This window comes from Dipodomys merriami, unplaced genomic scaffold (assembly GCF_024711535.1).
Source record: "Dipodomys merriami isolate MVZ:Mamm:240054 unplaced genomic scaffold, mDipMer1.0.p SCAF_1, whole genome shotgun sequence".
Taxonomy (NCBI): Eukaryota; Metazoa; Chordata; class Mammalia; order Rodentia; family Heteromyidae; genus Dipodomys; species Dipodomys merriami.
In genome coordinates this window covers 57,755,889-57,776,455 of record NW_027202270.1, presented here as the reverse complement: position 1 = coordinate 57,776,455, position 20,567 = coordinate 57,755,889, and positions in this window count along the sequence as shown.

Here is a 20,567-nt window from a genome sequence, read left to right as displayed (position 1 = left end):
TGTGTCTGTGTCTGTCTGTCTGTCTGTCTGTCTGTCTGTCCTGTGGACTGAACTCAAGGCCTGGGCACTATCCCTGAGCTTTTTGCTGAAGGATCATGATCTATTGCTTTCACCAGCTCCCTATCTATTTTTTGGTAATTAAAGAGTCACAGACTTTCTCCTGCCTGGGCTGGCATCAAACAGAGATCCTTGGATCTCAGCCTTCTGAGTAGGTAAGGATTACCTGTGTAGGCCACTGGTGCCTGGCAAAAATGTTTCAATTTTTGGAACTAATTCTGACTCTGAAAAATTGTATGCTTCAGGAATCGCATTTCCTTATGACAAAAGCAATAGGATTGGAAGTTTGCTTCTTGTTGCAACAAATGCAACATGTTTAAATTCAAATAATTAAAGAGAAGGTAATCTGTGGTCAATTTCTTTTCTTGTTATGCCCTCTGTAATTAAATAAAGTACAGAATATTGAGCTAGCAATGGCAGTTAGCCTTGACATCACACTCAGACTGCACAGATTAGAAAAAGATTATCAATATTTTTTCAGTCAGTGTTTTACTCTCTCTGTCTCTCGCAAACTATATACTTTCCATATGTAAATTCCATTTTTACTTCTTATAATTATGAAAAGTTTACAGCATTTAAAAGTGAATTAACGACAGTCTTTCTAAAATTCAAATTAAAATGATTTTGAAATGTGGATATATTTAGTTAACTCTTTATTGCCATGCATTTGGCAGACTATGGGGGGAAAAGCAGTATTTGTATGGCATTTATGATTTTACTTGGCTGTAGCCAAGAAAAGTGAACAAATTCTGACAAGAATTCCATCCTTATGCTTCAACAAAAGAAACTTACATACATCCCAGATCTTAATCTGAGATTTGAGATGATTAAGCCAAGAAAATCACACTTGGCATTTAAACTCTTGCTGGGTTTATCCCCTCTCCCCTTCACTGGGTGTCATCATCTTATTCCTCATGTTAGTTTCTTCCCATTCATTTTTGTTGTTTATCATTCTTACCACGGAAAGCCATATGTTCAGCTCAGCAGAAAAATTTGGGAGATGCAAGGTGAATTTTGATCTCTACTCACCTGAGGCATAAACTTGAACAATTCTCAGCTTTATTCTTTCATTTTCTTGAATATAGATGAAGTATAGATGAAATATCACAATTGCCAATGTTTGATGGTAAAGGCAGATCTTAAGACATGATCATCACTGTCAATGTGCAAGAACTTCTAATATTATCCTCTATTATTATGCATTAATATACTCAAGCAGTTTCTGCTTCCTTTATTGTTATTTTTACAAATGTGACTATATTTTGCTCTAATTGAACACCATATTTTTTATTAGAACAACCAATATTCTTTCTTCTTTTAGAAAAAAGAGGGCAAATTTGTCTCAACTACATGCTGGATATCCTTTGTGCATGATAACCTTTTGGGGAGAAATTCTTCATGTATTTTCAAAATAGTTCTTACTTGATTTTTTTTCAGTCTAAATGAATTTTAGAAAGGTTATAAATAAGTAGTAATCCAAATATTGAGAACCGGGGTGACTTTTCAGCTGCATATAATTTTATCATGATTTCTAGTATATTTTTCAAATAACAGTGCATCAAAATATAAATGAAAAAATACTTAGGAGAATACATGTAGTTTTATTTTCTTAAAAACTGGTACATTTTAAACCTTTTGTTGCTATTTCTCTTATGTTTTTAGAAAAAAAAAGGAATTCCATTATTTCCTGGAACTGTTTAAGATCCTCTAGTAATAAGCTGCAAACACTTTTAACTGGTGGAAAAGTTGGTCTCACAGTGCAAACAATACTCCTTGGTTTGAGAAGAGGGGGAACTAAAGGCCAAAGGGTAAATTCCACTTGTAACATGCTGCATACTTTTGTGGGCAGAATCAATGCTGAGTGGTCAACAGCCTTTATTCCACCAGGCTGGCTTATTGCTAATGGGATCAACTTCCTTCAGATATGATAGAAAAATCATTTTGAAAAAACTCAATGTATTGATAAATTGTGGCAAGTTGACCCATGTCTTAGTCTTTTTAGGTTTATGACTTCAGTGTTTGCTTCACAAAAATCTGATTTGTAAGATATTGTCTTTGTTTTATTTAGAGTGTAGGAAGAGAAGGAGGATGTGATGGAGGGCGGAAAAGCCTGTGAAAGAGTTTGTTTATAACATTCGTTCTTATTGTTTAAAAGAATTTTTAAGCTATTATGGAAAAGGCCAAAAGTAAGGAGAAGGGATAATTATGAAGGCGATATTTTGAAGAGTCCTTTTGAGAATAGGGGGAAAAAATACAATTATGAAGAATGTCTCCCAAATTCAGGTTTCATCTTAATTAGACTGTCTACCAGAATTTATATTCAAAAAAATCTTCAAAACATTTGTGAATTTTTTAAATCTCTCTACAGAGAACTGTTTTGGGAAACACAGACCCAACAGGAAAGAAAATCAAGGAATCAAAAAGACTGCCTGAGTCAAAAAAAAAAAAAAAGGAACATTCTTGTATTATCCCTGCTTTAGAGACTTGTCTTTTACATATTAATTTGAAGAAGTAAAACTATAAGAGAGAGGGAAAATTACCAAATATGATAATATATATATTGTTTTGATTCATAGACATTTTGAACTATTATGCTCAATAGACATTATTGACATTTATCTATGAGAGGGAGATTATTTGGCACAGTGAATAAGTACAAGCCTTTGTTGGAGAAGTGTGAAACAAAGCACATTGGTGGGATTATTTGTATTCTTTGCAACTTTTTCCTACATAGTTCAAAACAACAAATACATTAAATGTATGTATTGGTTATGTATATATACACACACATGCATATATGCATATTTCCCTTTCTCAGGCAAGTTCTTGTATCTTACATAACAATGTTCAGCTTGTGCTACCATTTAAAAAAATAACAAAGATTGGGGAGCATGCACAAGAGAAATGCATTTTTTTTACAGTTCTGGAGACTAGACTTCCAAGGCCAAGATTTGGTTTCTGAGAAGGGCTTATTTTCTGCCTTGCAGACTGCTTCTTTCATACTCTGTCTGTAAGTGATATAGGGAGAAGGTTTTCTGATAATACCACTATTCTATGGATTAGGATCTTGTTTTATGATTTCTTTTAACCTTAGTTTAAAAAAGGGCCTTATCTCTAAACACATTAAATACCATGTTTCAACATTCAAATTTTCAAATATTGTCAAATATTCAGTCCGTAATGACCAAATCAATGTCTACCTCTTAACCATGTTGGAAATGGTAATGGTCTGATGCTGTCGTTGCTTTACAATTGGACTTTCCTCCATGTATAACACAAATTCTCCTTTCTTCTTTTTAAATACTCCTCATTTTTGGTATTTTTCCAAGCAGTTGCAGTGATGTTTATAATACACACTAATGCATGTATACACAACTTGCATATCTTAGCCATGTTCTCATTGCCTATGGTTGACGCCTTTTGTGAGTGGAGATGAGGTTGAAAAGAGTCAAATTAGAATCACAAGAAGAGCTTTGTCAAACATAATTTGTTTTATTTCCAGGAAGCCTACAAGACTTCACCTTTAAAATATCAGATCCTTTCATTCACTTTCTACAACTGTAATGTCATTCCATGTTTGAACTGAATTTAGAATAAGTTTCACATTCTTTATTATAGCATTTATTCCAGAGAGTAACCAGGATGAATCTTTTGTATCTAAGTATGCTTTACAATATACATCTGTATACACTCTATATTTAACCACACTAGACTATTCATGAGTCCTAAATGTTACCCCAGATCAGTGTTTCCCCAGCTTATCATTATTATTATTATTCCTCAGGTTTGAACTCAGGGCTCACAGTTACTAGACAGGCATGCTACCCCTGAGTCACAACATTGTCCCCATTTTTTGCTGGTTATTTTTGAGATCTGATCTTACTTGCTACCCAGGAGCACACAACTGAAAATTACTTATTTTATGCTTCCCATCATAGCTGAGATAGCAGACATGCACCACTGGGTCTACCTTCTCTCATTAAGATGGAATGTCATGGAATTTGCTTCCCAGGTGGTACTTAAAATGTGATCTCTCCAATCTTTTTCTCCCATATAGCTCAGGGTGACAGGCACACACCACTGTTCCTAACTATATGTGGGTTGAGAGGAGTCTCTGAAACATTTCTTAAAGAAGAAAAGAAATACTCCCAGATGAAGGGGAATTTTTTCAATAGAGACTATGCCTTAAGTCCAAGGGTATGTAGTACAGTCTCATAGAATTTATATCAGATTACTTCAGAGGTGTCCATCACATACACTTTTGATGTTGCCTCAACAGCCATCCTGCTACATTGAGAGATGAGAATTGATTGAACTGAGTAGTATGGAGTCAATGATGAACCTGACAAGACTCTTCACTACAGTTAACAGAAAAATTCTTGATTCAAGTATGTATAACATATATATAATACATATATATAATACATACAACTATGTACTATATATATAATGAGATGAAAGATTATATAAAGATTATATATTATAGGAGCTGGGAAGGTGGCTCAGTGGTAGAGTGCTTGCCTTGCATGCCTGAGGCCCTGGGTTCGATTCCTCAGCACCACATAAGCAAAAAGAAAAAAGTCGGAAGTGGCGCTGTGGCTCAAATGGTAGAGCGCTAACCTTGAGCTGAAGAGCTGAGGGACAGCGCCCAGACCCAGAGTTCAGGCCCCACAACTGGACCAAAAAAAAAAAAGATTATATATTATATATATGAGATGAAAGATTAAGTGAGAAAAATTAAGCAGAAATCAGGAGGAGATACAATGTCTGAGTTTGTGTGCACTATAACAAAATGGCCATGGACTAGGGGAATTAAATAACATTTATTTCTCTGCTGCAATAGTTATTGAAGCTGGGGTGCCAAACATCAAGGTTTCAGCAGATTCAGTGGGTTGTATTTCTCCACTATAACAGATGTCTTCTCATTGTATCCCACATGATGCAAGAAAGGAGTTTTCTAGAATCTCTTCTACAACATCACTTATCACATCCATGAAATATCCATGAAATGCTCCTACCGAAGTTCCTGTGCTGAAAGCCTGGTCCCTATGCAAGGTTCAGAAGTAGGGCCATTGAGAGGTGATTTGGTCATGAAAATACCTTACTAGTAGATTAATTCATTGATGAGCTCATACTTAATAGACTGTTTGGAGATGAGAAGGCTTCCAGTGATGGGTACAAATAGTAGATATGTTAGTGGTGATGTGACCTTGAAAGGTATATTTTGTTCCCAGTCCCTTTCTCACTGTTTTTTCTCTGTTTATTTTCTCTCTCCCTTCCTCCCTCCCTCTCCTACCCTATCTCCCTCTCCAAACATTTCTCCTTTCTTCCCTTTCTCCCTTACTCTTTTCTCTCTTCCTTTCCTCCTTCTCTCTCTCTCCTTATTTCTCTCCCAAGTTGAAATTAAAATAAAATGTATTTACACATTTGGTACAAAATTTATACAGGGATATATATATATATATATATATATATATATTTAAATATACCTCATTTCTATTTATTTTGTAGTATGGATGGCACATTGTCATTTCTCTTTTTTCATTATATCTTGCTTTTTATCTTGGTACTATTACATTATCAACTGAATAAAGCAACATAACTGTACATTTTTGTGAGATAGGATGTGTCATTTTAGTTATTATACAAAATGCATGTGTCTTGCTTAACATTTTGACCATTTATCATAAATAAACTTATATCATGTAAGCAATAACCTCTAATTTTTTATTATTTTATTTTACTATTATATATAATTTTGATTTATATAGAAGTGTCATGTCGAATGGCTTTTTTCATGAATAAAAGTAAAATATAGAGTTTGGAGGAAGATGGTGGAGGAGAAGCTGGGGGCTAAACAAGCTCTCCCGTAAAAACCAGTTTTAGTGTTCCAGTGAAAAGTCCAAGAGTCATACCAAGTGTGCCATCATAGTACAGACAGTTTGGCCAGAGAGGAAGAATTCAGGCAGCTTGGTTAAGGACACAGATTGGAGCACTTGCCGGTGTCCATGGCAGTGTCAGCAGTGGGTGCTGCTGTGGCCACCATATCAACAGCGAGAACACAAGACAAAGGTGCCAGAGGCAGTGCATAAACAGATTCTACTCACTGCCAGCAAGAACTGACAAGGAGAGGAAATCTTCATTCTGCTGACCACAGACAATCATAGACCATGGACAGCCCACAAACCAAGGGAAAGGCATGAGTACCACAGAAGATATCCTTACTAATTTTCACAGAGCAGCAGTGGGAAGGTAGCCCCTCCTACACCACCAGAGAAGAACTCCAACTCAGGCCTTGGAAGAAGACAATAGGAGCCATTCAACAGGTCAAAGGAACCAAACCTGGGGCCTCAGTTTCACCCCAAGGGAAAATTGCCCTTCCCAGGCAGAGTAATCTCCATCTCCAGAGGAGTGACTGTCTTCACTGGGTAAACAGAGACAGAGGCTGCTCCTCCCCACTGCAGCCTAGGCAGCAGACCGAGCTGCAGGAGGGTAAAAGAAAAAACAATTGGAAATTCAGTAAACAATCCTGAGAATGGCTCCAGACTGGGCTTTGTGTGTATAAGGAGCTAGTCCCTCAGGGAAAAGCTACTAATTGCTAACAGACCTCAACCCTACCCACAACTTAGCCCCATCACAGCAACTCCAAGGTAGAGGAAACAGCCATCTTCCTATTTTGTGATACTCAAAGCAGATCTCCTTCCCACTGAAATAGCCTGGGAGGAGGGTCATAAAGCCCTGGGTAAGGCAGAGCTTCTTTCTGCCTACTAAAACAAATTGATTTAAGAACCAATCAAGCCACAGGAAAACCAAACACCACAAGCAAACCAGAGACTCCACCAAGAGACTGGTTACAGATGCAGGGGAGACACAAGATGCCCCACCCCCCAAAAAAAAATCAAAGAACTCTTTTTTCTACCTAATTTTTTAATTAAAAATTTGTTTTCTTTTTTTTTTTAGTTTTTTATTTTTGGTTAATTCTCTTCTTACTCTTTTCCCTTTTGGATCTTTTTTTTTTTCTGAATTGCTATTCTGTTCATAGCCAGATATATACCCGCCTTCGATTATTAGACTTTATCCTTCATTGTGTGCACTTTTAATTCAGATATCGGTTACTCAATTCACAAATTCTGTGCCTTAACTCCTTTGATTGTAGTATTATTTCTTTATACGTATATAATTTAGAGTGTTTCATTTTATTTTTTTGATTTTTTCTTTTCCTTTTTTTAAATCTCTCTTCTCCTTTCCTGCTATCCTTTTCCTCTGTGAATTTAGGTGTTGGTTATATTTCCTCTCTCCCTTTTCCTCCCCACATTCTTCTAATCTTATTTTCTCCTCACAATTCTCCCTAAACCTCTTAATTTCTGGTCTGCTGACTCCTTCTCTTTGATTTTCTTAGTCCAGTGATTCCTAGTTGCTTGTTGCTTAGCTAGATTGTATCTGATAAACTATATTGTATCTGTACCCATTTTGACTACATCAAACAATCTGTGCAACTACAAGGCTCTGGTTGATGCTTGCCTTAAAATAGTGTTCTAGCATGGAATTGTTTTTGCTTTCATACCCAAATGGGCAGAACAAGCCAGAGAAACACAAGAAAAATGGCAAGTCAGATATCTCAATTTCTGATCATGATAACCAGGCAACAGAGCAGTTAATGAATAATCAGAGGAGAATTCCCAAAATGCTCTACAAACACTATTGCTAAGCATGCTGAATGAAAAGATTGAAAGCCTGCAAAGGACTCTGTGAGCATGATAGGGAAATGTATGAGTGTGATGAGGCTAACCGAAGATTAATACCAGAATTTCATGGGGAAGAAGAGGCTAACCAAAGATTAATTGAGGAATTACATGAGTGGGTCAGATTAAACAAAAATAAATAATAGAGGCATTTATGGAAACCACAATCAGATAGCTGGAGGAATCCAGGGAGGCCACAAAGGGGATGATGAATGAAGCCCAACAGAAGGAAAGGGAGTCCAATGAAACTCTAACCAATCAACTAAGGGATTTGAGAATGAACACTGAAAACCAAGAAGTTCATACAAGATCAAAAACAAAGCTCCAATAAAGAATTTGAAGCCATCAAATCTGACCAATTTGAAGGAAAGGAAATAAAAAAACAAAGTAGAAAGATTTGACAGTAAGTTAGATCATGCAAAAGATCGAATCTCTGGATTGAAGACAACCTAGACATTATAGAGAAAGAACAGACAAGTATTCAAGACAAATTCAAGAAATATGATAGATCTATTCAACATTTAGAAGACACCATAAGAAGGCCTAATTCAAGGCTAATGGGTGTAGAGGAGAGGCTAGAGACAGAAGTTAAATGTCTAGGAAATTTATTTAACAGGATCCTAGCAGAGAACTTCCCAAACATGCAAAAAGATAGGCGTATTCAGATACAAGAAGCCTTTAGAAACCCAAATAGACCAGACCAGAACAGGACATCCCACCATCACATTGCAATCTGCACAGGATCAAATGAGATCAAGGAAAGGATCCTTAAAGCGTCATGGAGAAAAGATCAATCAATCACCTACAAAGGGAAAACAATCAAAATAACTTCAAATTTCTCATCAGAGAAAATCGAAGCAAGAAGAGCCTAGAATGATGTATGCCACAGCCTAAACACAAACAACTATCAACCAAGATTACTATACCCAGCAGAACTCTCCTTCATAATGGGAGGACAATAAAAACCTCCCACAGCAAAGAAAAATTGAAACAACATATCTCCACCAAACCAGACCTACAAAAGATACTTAAAGATGGGCTGGGAAGGTGGCTCAGTGGTAGAGCGCTTGCCTTGCATGCCTGAGGCCCTGGGTTCGATTCCTCAGCACCACATAAGCAAAAAGAAAAAAACCGGAAGTGGTGCTGTGGCTCAAGTGGTAGAGCGCTAGCCTTGAGCTGAAGAGCTGAGGGACAACGCCCAGACCCAAAGTTCAGGCCCCACGACTGGACCAAAAAAAAAAAAAAAAAAACATATAGAAAAACAGCAAGAGCACTATAAAGGCCAAGAAACATCCCCCCAAACAGAGAATCCAAAAAGCATAGGAAGAAGCCAGTTGGCACAGCCCCAAAAAGGTAGATAACATGACAAGAACTATGAAACACCTCTCAGTCCTAACTCTCAATATTAGTGGACTTAACTCTCCAATTAAGTGACAGATTGTCTAGCTGGATCAAAAAGCAAGATCCTTCTATCTGATGCCTTCAAGAGACACATTGTTGCCACAAAAACAAATATACTATGAAAGTGAAAGCCTGAACTAAAAATCTACTAAGCAAACAGCCCCCATAAAAAGGAGGAAGTTGCAATCCTAATATCAGATAAAATATACTTCAAATTAAAATTAGCAAGAAAAGATAAAGAAGGTCATTACATACTAATTAAGTGATCTATCCTGCAGGAGGATATTACATTTCTAAATATCTATTCACCAAATAATGGAGCACCTAAATTTATCAAATCTAACATCAATCCAAAGATATTAATTGTTGGGGACTTTAACACACCACTATCCATGCTGCACAGATCAACCCAGCAAAACTCAAAGAGACTAGACTTAATAGACATTTCCTGAATATTTCGCCCAGCAAGCTCATAATACATGTTCTTCCCCCAAAATAGAATATATTTTAGGTCAAAAAGCAAATTTGTCCAAATTCAAAAGCATTGAAATTATGCCCTGCATTCTCTCAGACCACAAAGGAATAAAATTAGAACTCAACAACCAAAAAGACCAAAGAAAATCCTGTAACACATGGAGGTTGAACAACACACTGTTGAACAACGAGTGGGCATGGAAGAGATTAGAAAGGAAATTTAAATATTCATGATATTTAACAAAAATGAATGCACAAATAACTATCTCTTCTGGGACACAGCAAAGGCAGTACTCAGAGGCAAGTTTATAGCTCTCAGTTCCTACATCAACAAATTGGAGAGATCTGAAACCAACAATTTAAAGAGGCACCTAAAGCTCCTTGAAAAAGAGCAACAAGGTAAATCCAATCCAGTAGATGGAAACAAATAACTAAAATTAAATCTGAATTAAATGAATTAGAGTTCCAAAAAATGATAGAAAGAATCAACAAAACAAAGAGTTGGTTCTTTGAAAAAAAATAATAAAATTGACAGACCCTTAGTAAATCTTATCACAAAATATGAGAACACATCCAAAGAAACAAACTCAGAGACGAGAATTGAAACAGCACCACAGAAGCAACCAAAATTCAGAACATTATAAGGGCATACTTCTCAAACCTTTATGCTAATAAGTTTGAGACTCTGGATGAAATGGATGAATTTCTAGCAGATTGTCATTCCCAAACTAAACCAAGATTATTTAACATAAATTTACAGACCCATATCAAGCATCAAAATTGAAACAGCAATATGAGATCTCCCACCCAAGAAAAGCCCAGACCAGATGGATTTACAGCTGAATTCTACAAGGCCTTCAAACACAACTCACAACAATGCTCCTCCAACTCATCAATGAAATTGAAAGTGAAAGTTCACTACCAAACTCTTTGTATAAAGCCATCATAACCCTCATCCCCAAATCAGGCAGTGGCCCATCAAAGAAAGAGAACTATAGACCCATTTCTTTGATGAACATCGATGCAAAACTTCTCAACAAGCTTTTGGCCAATTGATTTCAACAAATCATTTAAAAAAATCATACACCACTATCAAACAGGATTCATTTCAGGGATGCAGAGCTAGTTCAATATACACAAATCAATCATAAAATTAATCACATCAACAAGAGCAAGAATAAGATCCACATGGTTATCTCAATAGATGCAGAAAAAGCATCTGACAAGATCCAACACCACTTTATGATGAAACTCTGGAAAAACTAGGAATCCATGGAGCATTCCTCAATATAATAAAGGCTGTGTATCACAAACCTACAGTCAGCATTATAATTAATGGCAAAAAGTTAAAGCCATTTCTTCTAAATTCAAGATGAGACAAGGATGTCTACTCTCTCCACTTCTCTTCAATTTAGTATCAGAATGCTTAGCTACAGCAAACAAAAAAAAAAGACAAAGATGCAAAAAGACAAGATGCAAACATAAAGGGGATCCATATATGGAAAGATGAAGTAAAACCCTCTCTCTTTGCAGATGACATGATCTTGTATTTAAAGAATCCCATGGACTCCACTCTCAAATTACTCGAGCTGATCTGAAACTTTGGCAAAGTAGCAGAGTATAAAATTAACCTCAAAAATTAATAGATTTTCTGTATGCCAAAACTGAGAAGAGCACAGCTGAAATTACAAGAGCAAATGCTTTAAGAATTGCCCCACAAAAAATATAACACCTAGGAATTACTTAAATAATAAAGAAGTAACGATGAAAATTTAAAAACCTGAAAAAGGAAATTAAAGCAGAACTAAGGAAGTGGGGGGAAAAAAAACCATTGCTCCTGGATTGGGAGGATTAACATCATGAAAATTGCAATACTGACAAAGGTTTCTACAAATTCAGTGTGATACCTATCAATAACCCAACCTCTTTCTTCAAGGAAATAGAAGAAGCAACCCAAAAGTTCATATGGAAAAATAAAAGACCCTAAATAGCAAAAAGAATCCTTAGCAAAAAGAACAGTGCTGGAGGAATGTCAATACCAAATTTCAAACTCTACTACAAAGCCCTAGTAATCAAAACATCTTGGTACTGGCACAAGAACAGACCTGAGGACCAAGGGAACTGAAGACTCAGAAATGAACCCACAGATCTATAGCCACCTAATCTTTCATAAGGTAGTTTAAAAAAATAGAATGGAAGAAATATAGCCTCTTAAATAAATGGTGCTGGCAAAATTGGTTAAACAGTTATAGAAAACTAAAGCTAGATCTTTATCTATCACCCTGCACCAGAATCAACTCCAAATGGATCAAAGACCTTGAAGTTAAAGCAGACACCCTGAAAACATTATGGGAAAGCATAGGAGAAATTCTAGTGCTTCTTGGCACAGGTTGAAATTTTCTTAGTAAAGACTAAGAAACACAACAAATCAAAGAAATGTTGGACAAGTGGAATTACATGAAATTGCAGAGCTTCTGCATGGCAAAGGACATAGCTAGCAAGATCAATAGAAAGGCCATGGATTGGGAGAAGATCTTCATTAGCCATACAACAGACAAAGTCTTCACACCTAAAATATACTTAGAACTCAAAAAATTAAATACCCCCAAAACAAATCCTTGAGAAACAACTGTTCTATTAATAAGTCGGATAAAGACTGAAAGAGAGATTTCTCTGAAGAGGAAATAAGGATGGCCAATATACATAGGAAGAAATGCCTAATTTCCCTTGCCATAAAAGAAATGCAAATCAAAACAACATTGAGATTCCACCTCACCAGTTAGAATGGCTATAATCAAGAAATCTAATAACAACAGATGCTGGAGGGGATGTGGCCAAAAGGGAACCCTACTGCATTGTTGGTGGGAGTGTAAACTTGTTCAACCCCTGTGGAAAACAGTATGGAGTTTCCTCAACAGACTCCACATAGAGCTCCCCTATGATCCAGAAATCCCACTTTTGGGCATTTACTCAAATGATTGCAAATAAGACCATACTAAAGCTACCAGCACATCTATGTTTATCACAGCATTATTCACCATAGCTAAGATATGGAACCAACCCTGATATCTCTCAGTAGATCAATGGATCAAGGGAATATATATATATATATATAGATATATAGATATACATACATATATAATTATATTATATATAATTATATATATATATATAATTTGTTTCCTCCATCAGAAAGAATAACATCACCCTATTTGTTAGGAAATGGAAAGACTTGGAAAAAATTATAGTAAGCGAAGTAAGCCAAGCCCAAAGAAACATAGGTCCCATGGTTTCCCTTATTTGCAATAACTAGTATATGTCTATGACAAGTAGAAAAGCTCAAAAGTTATGTACATATGACCATATAAGATGATACTAGGCAAAATGAACCCAAGTTAGGGACACTATAGGTTTTATCTTTCATGCTGTTGCTTTTAACATACTTATAATATACTATGTGATTTTTTTGTTTCCTTTGTATGTTCTTCCCCCATGGTATAACCCCTGTATTTGTTTTCAGTGTCATGCATCTCGTATATACACTTTTCTAATTTGGGGAGGGGAAGGGAAATAACAAAATGTTGAAATAAGGATATTGCTTGTTCCATTGTAACAATGATATATACAAGACATTATGTTAAAAATGAAACAACTTCAGAGTGGGGAGGGATGGAGGAGTTGGGGAGGTGGGAGAGAAGAGATGGTAGGGGAAAAACAAAGGAGGGGGTAACAATGCTCGATAGGAAATGTACTCATTACCTTACCCATGTGACTGTAACCCCTCTGTACAGTATCTTTACAATAAAAATATATACTAAAAAATTAAAATGAAGAGTTTCTATGTTTACAGGTATAGTTTCACTTTTATTAATTTTCATGACTTACCACTCTCAGAGAGCATTCCTGTCATATTTTTAGGTGTTATATTTGACCTGCTGTCTTGTTCTATTTCCTTTACTTTCCGGCCATTTGTTGGACTGTTCAAGTTTTCATTCCATTTTTCCTAAAAGGAAATTGTCCCTAAATTTCTTTTCTGTTAAAATTTTAAATTGTATTTAAATTTTAAAAAATCATTTCCACGAGTTAGTCCATATACTATTATTCTATTTCATGAGAAAACATGAATAGATATTTTATATAGCATAACTGCTTATATGTATAATATTCTATATAAAAATCATACTTTTATTGATTCCCTTTTATATTTTCCATTTCTTCAACTTTTATAATCAGTTTCTCATTTATAAGGGAAACAAACATTTTCCTTTTATCAAATTTCAGATCTACTTCTCTTTAGGTTTGTCATCTTTGAAACTTCACTTAGTGAAGACATTTAGTATGTGTACCTCAACTCTCCATGTGAAAGGATTTATAATCAAAATAAGCATACTATGACAGTATATGGTGTCAACATTTTAGTATGATATGAGAGGTAACTCTAACACTTTGAATTACTTCTTTTATGCTATTGTGCTATATTTACATCAAATGGAGAGCTTAAAAGAGCCTAAATAAATTATAGAACATCCATGCAATATAGTGATATGCAGTTGCTTTAGAGAATAAATTAAAATGAAGTATATCTATATGAAATTTTAAAACATACTAAAGTACAAAATATTTCGCATATATAAAAATAATTTTCAGACTTTTATTCCTTTTAAATAATAGCAAGACAGAGAGAAGAGAGGTGAGAGAAGAGGGAGGTAAAGAGGGAGAAGGAAGGAATCACCATAGAGGGAGAGGGACAGAGAGAGGGACAAAGAGAGACCTGAGGATGTAGAAAGATAAAATATTAGTTAAACACCTGCTGTGTGCCAAACTTTACCCCATAATCAAGACAGACAAGGTTCCTATACTCAAACAATACTTCTTCCAGAAGCTTACAAAAAACTGTAAACAAGTACTCGAACCAATATAGGTAAGAAAGTTGTTCACATGGCAATTATTCACATATAAAACAGTATCTACTACCATAGCAGATAAAAGAATATCTATAGCAATAACAAATCAGGGAACAGAGAAGGCTAAATTTGAAATGAAACCTGACTGAAGACAATGAAGAAATAAAAAGGAAAATCAGAGATTCAAGCAGGGAAAGTGTTGTCTGCTCAGTGCAGAATGTTTAATTAGAGAAGAGGTAGACAGCCACTATGCATGATGAGTATCAGCACAGACAGACCTTTAAGACCTGAGGTCAGATATGCTCATAGGGTCTTGTGGGCTGTGGCAAGAGGTTTGGATTTTATTAAAACTATACTATGATTGTTGGTGAGATTTCAGAGTATACTACTCAACTAGTGTTTCAGAGTACCATCTTTGCTGCCCATGTAGAAGGAACTGTAGGAAACAACAGTGGAACAGAGGTTATTTAACAACACTGGTAGTAGACTGAACAAAAGCTTGTGGTAGTATACATCAGTTATAGAGATAAAGTTCTAATTATTTTATCAGATGAGCAAAACAGCTCAAAAGCTATGTACATATGACCATATAAGATGATGCTAAGTGAGATGAACCCCAAGATTTGGACACAAGAAGTCTTTCTTTGTTATTGTTGTTTTTAATGTACTATGTGATTTTTTTGTTTCTTTTTATGTTCTTCCCCCTATGGTACCTCCCCTGTCGTCACTGTACTTGATATTTTAGTACCCTGCATCTTGTATATACATTTGTTTAATTTGAGGAGGGGAAGAGGTATAACAAAGAGGTATAATAAAGAGGTATAACTGAAACAAGGACACAGGATGACCCATTGCAACAATGACACCCACAGGACAATATATTGGAAATGAACTTTACAGTGTGTGGGGGGGGAGTGAGAGAGGTGGGAGGAGGAAGGGATAGTGGAAGAACAAGAGAGGAGGTAACAATGCTCAAGAAGAAATGGACTCATTGCCTTACTCATGTAACTATAACCCTTTGTACAGTATCTTCACAATAAAATAAAATTTAAAAAATAGAGATAAAGTTCAAGGAAGACAACAAAATACATTGCTCTAAAAGCTATAGAATCAGAAGAAGGCTGAGGGATGGGAAAATGAGAGTAAGTGAAGGGGTCAATTTAATTGAAGAACTGAATATGAATGTGTAAAACACCATGACATTTCCTTTGATAATTAACATAAACTAAAAAAATAAAAGTAGGGCCATCCAGGATGTGGATACCTACAAAGTAGGTAGGACTAATGATAAGGGTATAAGGGGTCTATATGGCCAAACTCTGAAGATACATATGTGAAAATGGAACAATGAAGCTATACTGAAATTAGTTTGGGGATTAAGCAGAAAGGATAGTGATCGAGGTGAGTTTGATCAAGGTCCATTGTGTGCATCTAAAGGCATGACAAACTGAAACCTCCTATACACCTAATTAATGTCAATAAAACATGTAGAAAAATACTTAGAAGACAAAAAAAAACAAGGGCTGATTAGATGGGGAATGTGGGAAAGACATCAAAGAAAGCTCCAACATTCTGGACATCAGCAAGTACAGTAGCTGTTGGACCAATCTATTAAGATGGAGACTAGGGGAGAAGCAGGTAATAAACTGATAGGTTTGAGTTAATTCTAGCCACAAGTAGCATCCATGCCCTATTTGAATTCACTTTATCCTCATAAAAATCTTAAGAGTGTGATACATATGGTTTGGAACCTTCTCAAATTGCTGTTTTCTTCAAATATTGTGTTTCAAATTGGTCCTTATAGAATACAAAATGTGACTAGAAATCCCCTGTCAGCTTAAATACATTTATTCTTTGTTCTGCCACTTTAAGTATGTGCTTTTAAAAACCAAGAATGTCAACAGTCGAAGATAAAGTTCAGAAAATGTTAAAATAAAGTTGAATTTTGTGTTTATTGAGCCTTAACGAAATGCATGCTGAATATTCTTTACACCCCTGATCTCTGACCCTGGGAGTTCAGATGGTGCAGAAGGGAAAGAAGAAAGGACAGAGCACAAGGCACTTTCCTGCAGCCTTTTTTTTTTTTTTTTTTTTTTTTTTTATCAACCACAGCATGAGCCTGCAGAGCATCCCGACAAACCATTTCTGAAAGAAGACTTGGGGACAAGTGAGAATACCGAGCAGTTTAAATAAGTTTGCAGAAATTTATAATTGTAAACTGGATAAAAATTGTAACATGTTGTGAGTTTTCAGTTCAGCTCTTAGAAGAGAGTTACTCTCATACTGTGTATAGTTGCATGCATAAAGATATTATATAGATTATATATTATATAAAGATAATTACAATAATACAATGTACACGTATGTACATACACATGTATTTCCGATTTTCCTATTCAACTCTTGAAAGACAACTGGCCTAATGTGCTGCAGCATGGTTCCAAAATTCAGGAAGTACAGGCAGGAGAAGCACATGTTTAAAGCCACCTTAGACTATATGGCCATAACAAACCCCTGTCTTTAAAACTCACTTTTTCCCTCTCCTTCCAAGAAAGGAGAGAGAGAGAGGAGATTTTTTTTTATAATTTGGGTTTATATATTTCTTTTATAGAACTATATTTATCATATAGGGTATCAGAATACGAAACAGATTCAATGATAAATCTTAAAGTAGCCATCAAAATACAATCTATGTTTTCCTAAAAAAGAAAATTCAGGAAGGAAAGGGATTTTAGGGGAAAAACAAAGGAGTAGGTACAATGTTCGATAGGAAATGTACTCATTACCTTACTTATGTAACTGTAACCCCTCTGTGCAGTATTTTTACAATAAATAAATATATATAAGGAGAATTCATAGCCCAGAAACCCACACTCAGAATAAGGTAGTCAAATTTATCTACTCCTGACACTTCCACTACTGTCAGTTTTTCTGAACAGAAAAGAGAAACCTTTTTCCAATATGGGACAATGCTGAGTCAAAAGCAGCCTGCCTGCAACTGTCTTCTTCCTTCATCTATTGACAAACCCCGTGAAAGTATCTGTGAAATCACTAGACAAAGGATGGATGAGGCCCTTCACACAGAACCTCAAGAAATTTCGAATCAATTTTCCTACCTGGAGTGGCTTGTATCTGACAGAGCCCCATCATGAAATGCCATTGTTTATTCATTCAGTGCCTCGCTGCTTGTGGAAAAAATCCAGCTTTGTCCTCATGCAGGGAAGAGTGTACTCTTCCATTTCCGACAGTGTCTGACAAAGTTCCACATCAAAGATCAAGGTCTTAGTAGAGAGATTGGGGTCTGAAAAAGGAGGAAACAGAATGGTCATAAATGTACATAAAATGGATTGAATGTTGTCTAAAGGGCAGAAGAAGATACGGTCATAAATAAAAACTTTTCATGGTGACAAAAGGTAACTGGAGAGATATTATTGGATCCATGTAGGATCTCAATTGTTTATTAACCATTAAGGTAGATTTGATGGTAGGAAGGAAAATACCTGGGTCTTAAATTGAATTATATTGGAGAAATGGAGAATAACATTAAATTCTATTCCACTTGTGTCCCTATCTTGGGGTTCATTTCGCTTAACATAATCTTATCTGACCTTTTCTGCTTGTCCCAGACATATACTAGTGGTCTTTTCTTCCTTGCTATTGTTTCTAATATTTATAAGGTACCATGTAATTTTTTGTTACTTGTTTTTAAGAGAAGCTGGAAATTAGGGAATGGATACGAAGTCAGGAGTATCTGATAAAACTCTAGATTCCAAACTAAATTTGAATTTAAGGTAAACTAATGATAAATATTTAGTGTATTTTTTTTATTGTGAAAGTACTGCACAGAGGGGTTACAGTTACGTGAGCAAGGTAATGAGTACATTTCTTATCCAGCATTGTTGCCTCCTCCTTTGTAGTCTGTCTACCACTTGTGTCCCTATCTTGGGGTTCATTTCGCTTAACATCATCTTATCTGACCTTTTCTGCTTGTCCCAGACCTATACTAGTTATTGCAAATAAGGAAAACCATGGGACCTATGTATCTTTGGGCCTGACTTACTTCACTTAACATAATTCAACTTTTTTTTTTTAAGTGTTCTGTTTTGTTATTGCTACTTCTTTTAGTGGTGGAGTTTGGTGGAAATGGTGGTGGTGGTGGTGGTGATGGTAGTGTTTTCCTATGACTTGACACCTAACAAAATGTTATAAATTTAACAATTACCGAGATCACCACCACTGATTACTTTTTAAGCATACTTATATTAAATACCTGAACTTATTAATGGACACACTTTTCTGAAGGATGTCTCAGGTCTGAAGGATGAGTTGAGTTAATGACGATTTGTCTTTTCTGATACATAGGGATAACCCTTCTTCTAGACCTTGACATTCACCCAGTAAATAAATTAAATAATAAGTAATAAATTTCTTTTTAAATAAATAAGCAAAAATAAATTATGTTAAGTAGATTTTCTGGGAAATGTGTTACCAGGCATTTTTATTTAACTCCTGTATAAAAACCCAACTTCCATGGAATATATCTGAACACATCTTTGCAAAGCAAAAAGTTGTATTATGGATTATAAGGCCAAGTTTAATTTTTTCTAGACCTTAATATCTGTGAACAATCTAAAAAGAATTCTTATATATTAATATATGCATTCTTTGGAAATAAACAAACACTTTTAGACATGACCAGTTGCCTAAACACACTATCGATCATTGTAATGAAGATCCAGGTCTTTTGCTAACACACAAAGCATAATCATTTTGGTGTATGAACTGGTTATGACAAGGCCCTTCCCCACCCCCACTTTATGGCCTTTAAACATCACTCCTTTACATTTTTATGTATATAGACTAATTAAGAGAATAATATTACATTTGATTTTCCCATTTTTATCAAAAGTAATTATCTTTAACAAATTCTTTAAATTGTTCTGTTTTTTGTATCAGTGATTAATGTATTGTGCCTGGTTCTTCTTGCCTGTTAATTGTTTTATACAAGTAGATGCTAATATAAGCAATAAGGTTTTATTAATGTCCCAATCAAATATATTGAAGCATATATGTGTTAAATACACGAGAGCTAAATAGGTGATCTTTCTTAAAAGAACATTAGGTTTCAAACATTGATCCATATTTATTAATTAATGTCTTTCAAAGCTTTTTTCCAGGATGATTAAAACTGTTTATATTTTATCATGTTAAACAGTACATCTATTAACATATGGATTTATTCACTAAGAATAAATGAACAAAACTTGAAGACATAAATTTTAATACAGACAGATAAATACATACCTTTAGAAAAGGGTTTTGCTCTGCCAAATTACAATTTAATAAAACAGTTTGGTGAAACAAAAATGCTTGTTAAACCGGGCGCCATTGGCTCAAGCCTGCAATCCTAGCTACTGAGGAGGCTGAGATCTGAGGATCACGGTTCAAAGCCAGCCCCGGCAGAAAAGTCGGTGAGACGCTTATCTCCAATAAACCACTAGAAAGCCGGAAGTGGTGCTGTGGCTCAAGCGGTAGAGTGCTCACCTTGACCTGAAGAGCTGTGGGACAGTGCCCAAGCCCAGAGTTCAAGCCTTAACGACAATTTAAAAAAAAAAAAAATGCTTGTTAATCATGATGCACTGATTTTATCAAAAGTGTACTTTCCATGTTCAAGGAAGATCTCCAAGGGCATGAAGTTTAAGCATTTATAGCTACAGAAACACAGGGACATTCCTTATCCCTGAAAAAATGGAATGGTACAGAAGAAGGAGAATAAAATTTGGAAGTCAAAGTGTGATCACATCAAACAGTATTTAACTCTTTCTTCCCTCGGATAAGAGTAACCTGTTTCACTTTCAGATAGAGTTACTGTCCATTGGCGAATAAAATAGTCTCATATAATCTCTGAAAATGTATTTAGTTGATTCTTGCCTATTTAACTTTAAATATAACATCTAAATTTCAAAAGTACAGAGACAGAACAGTCTCG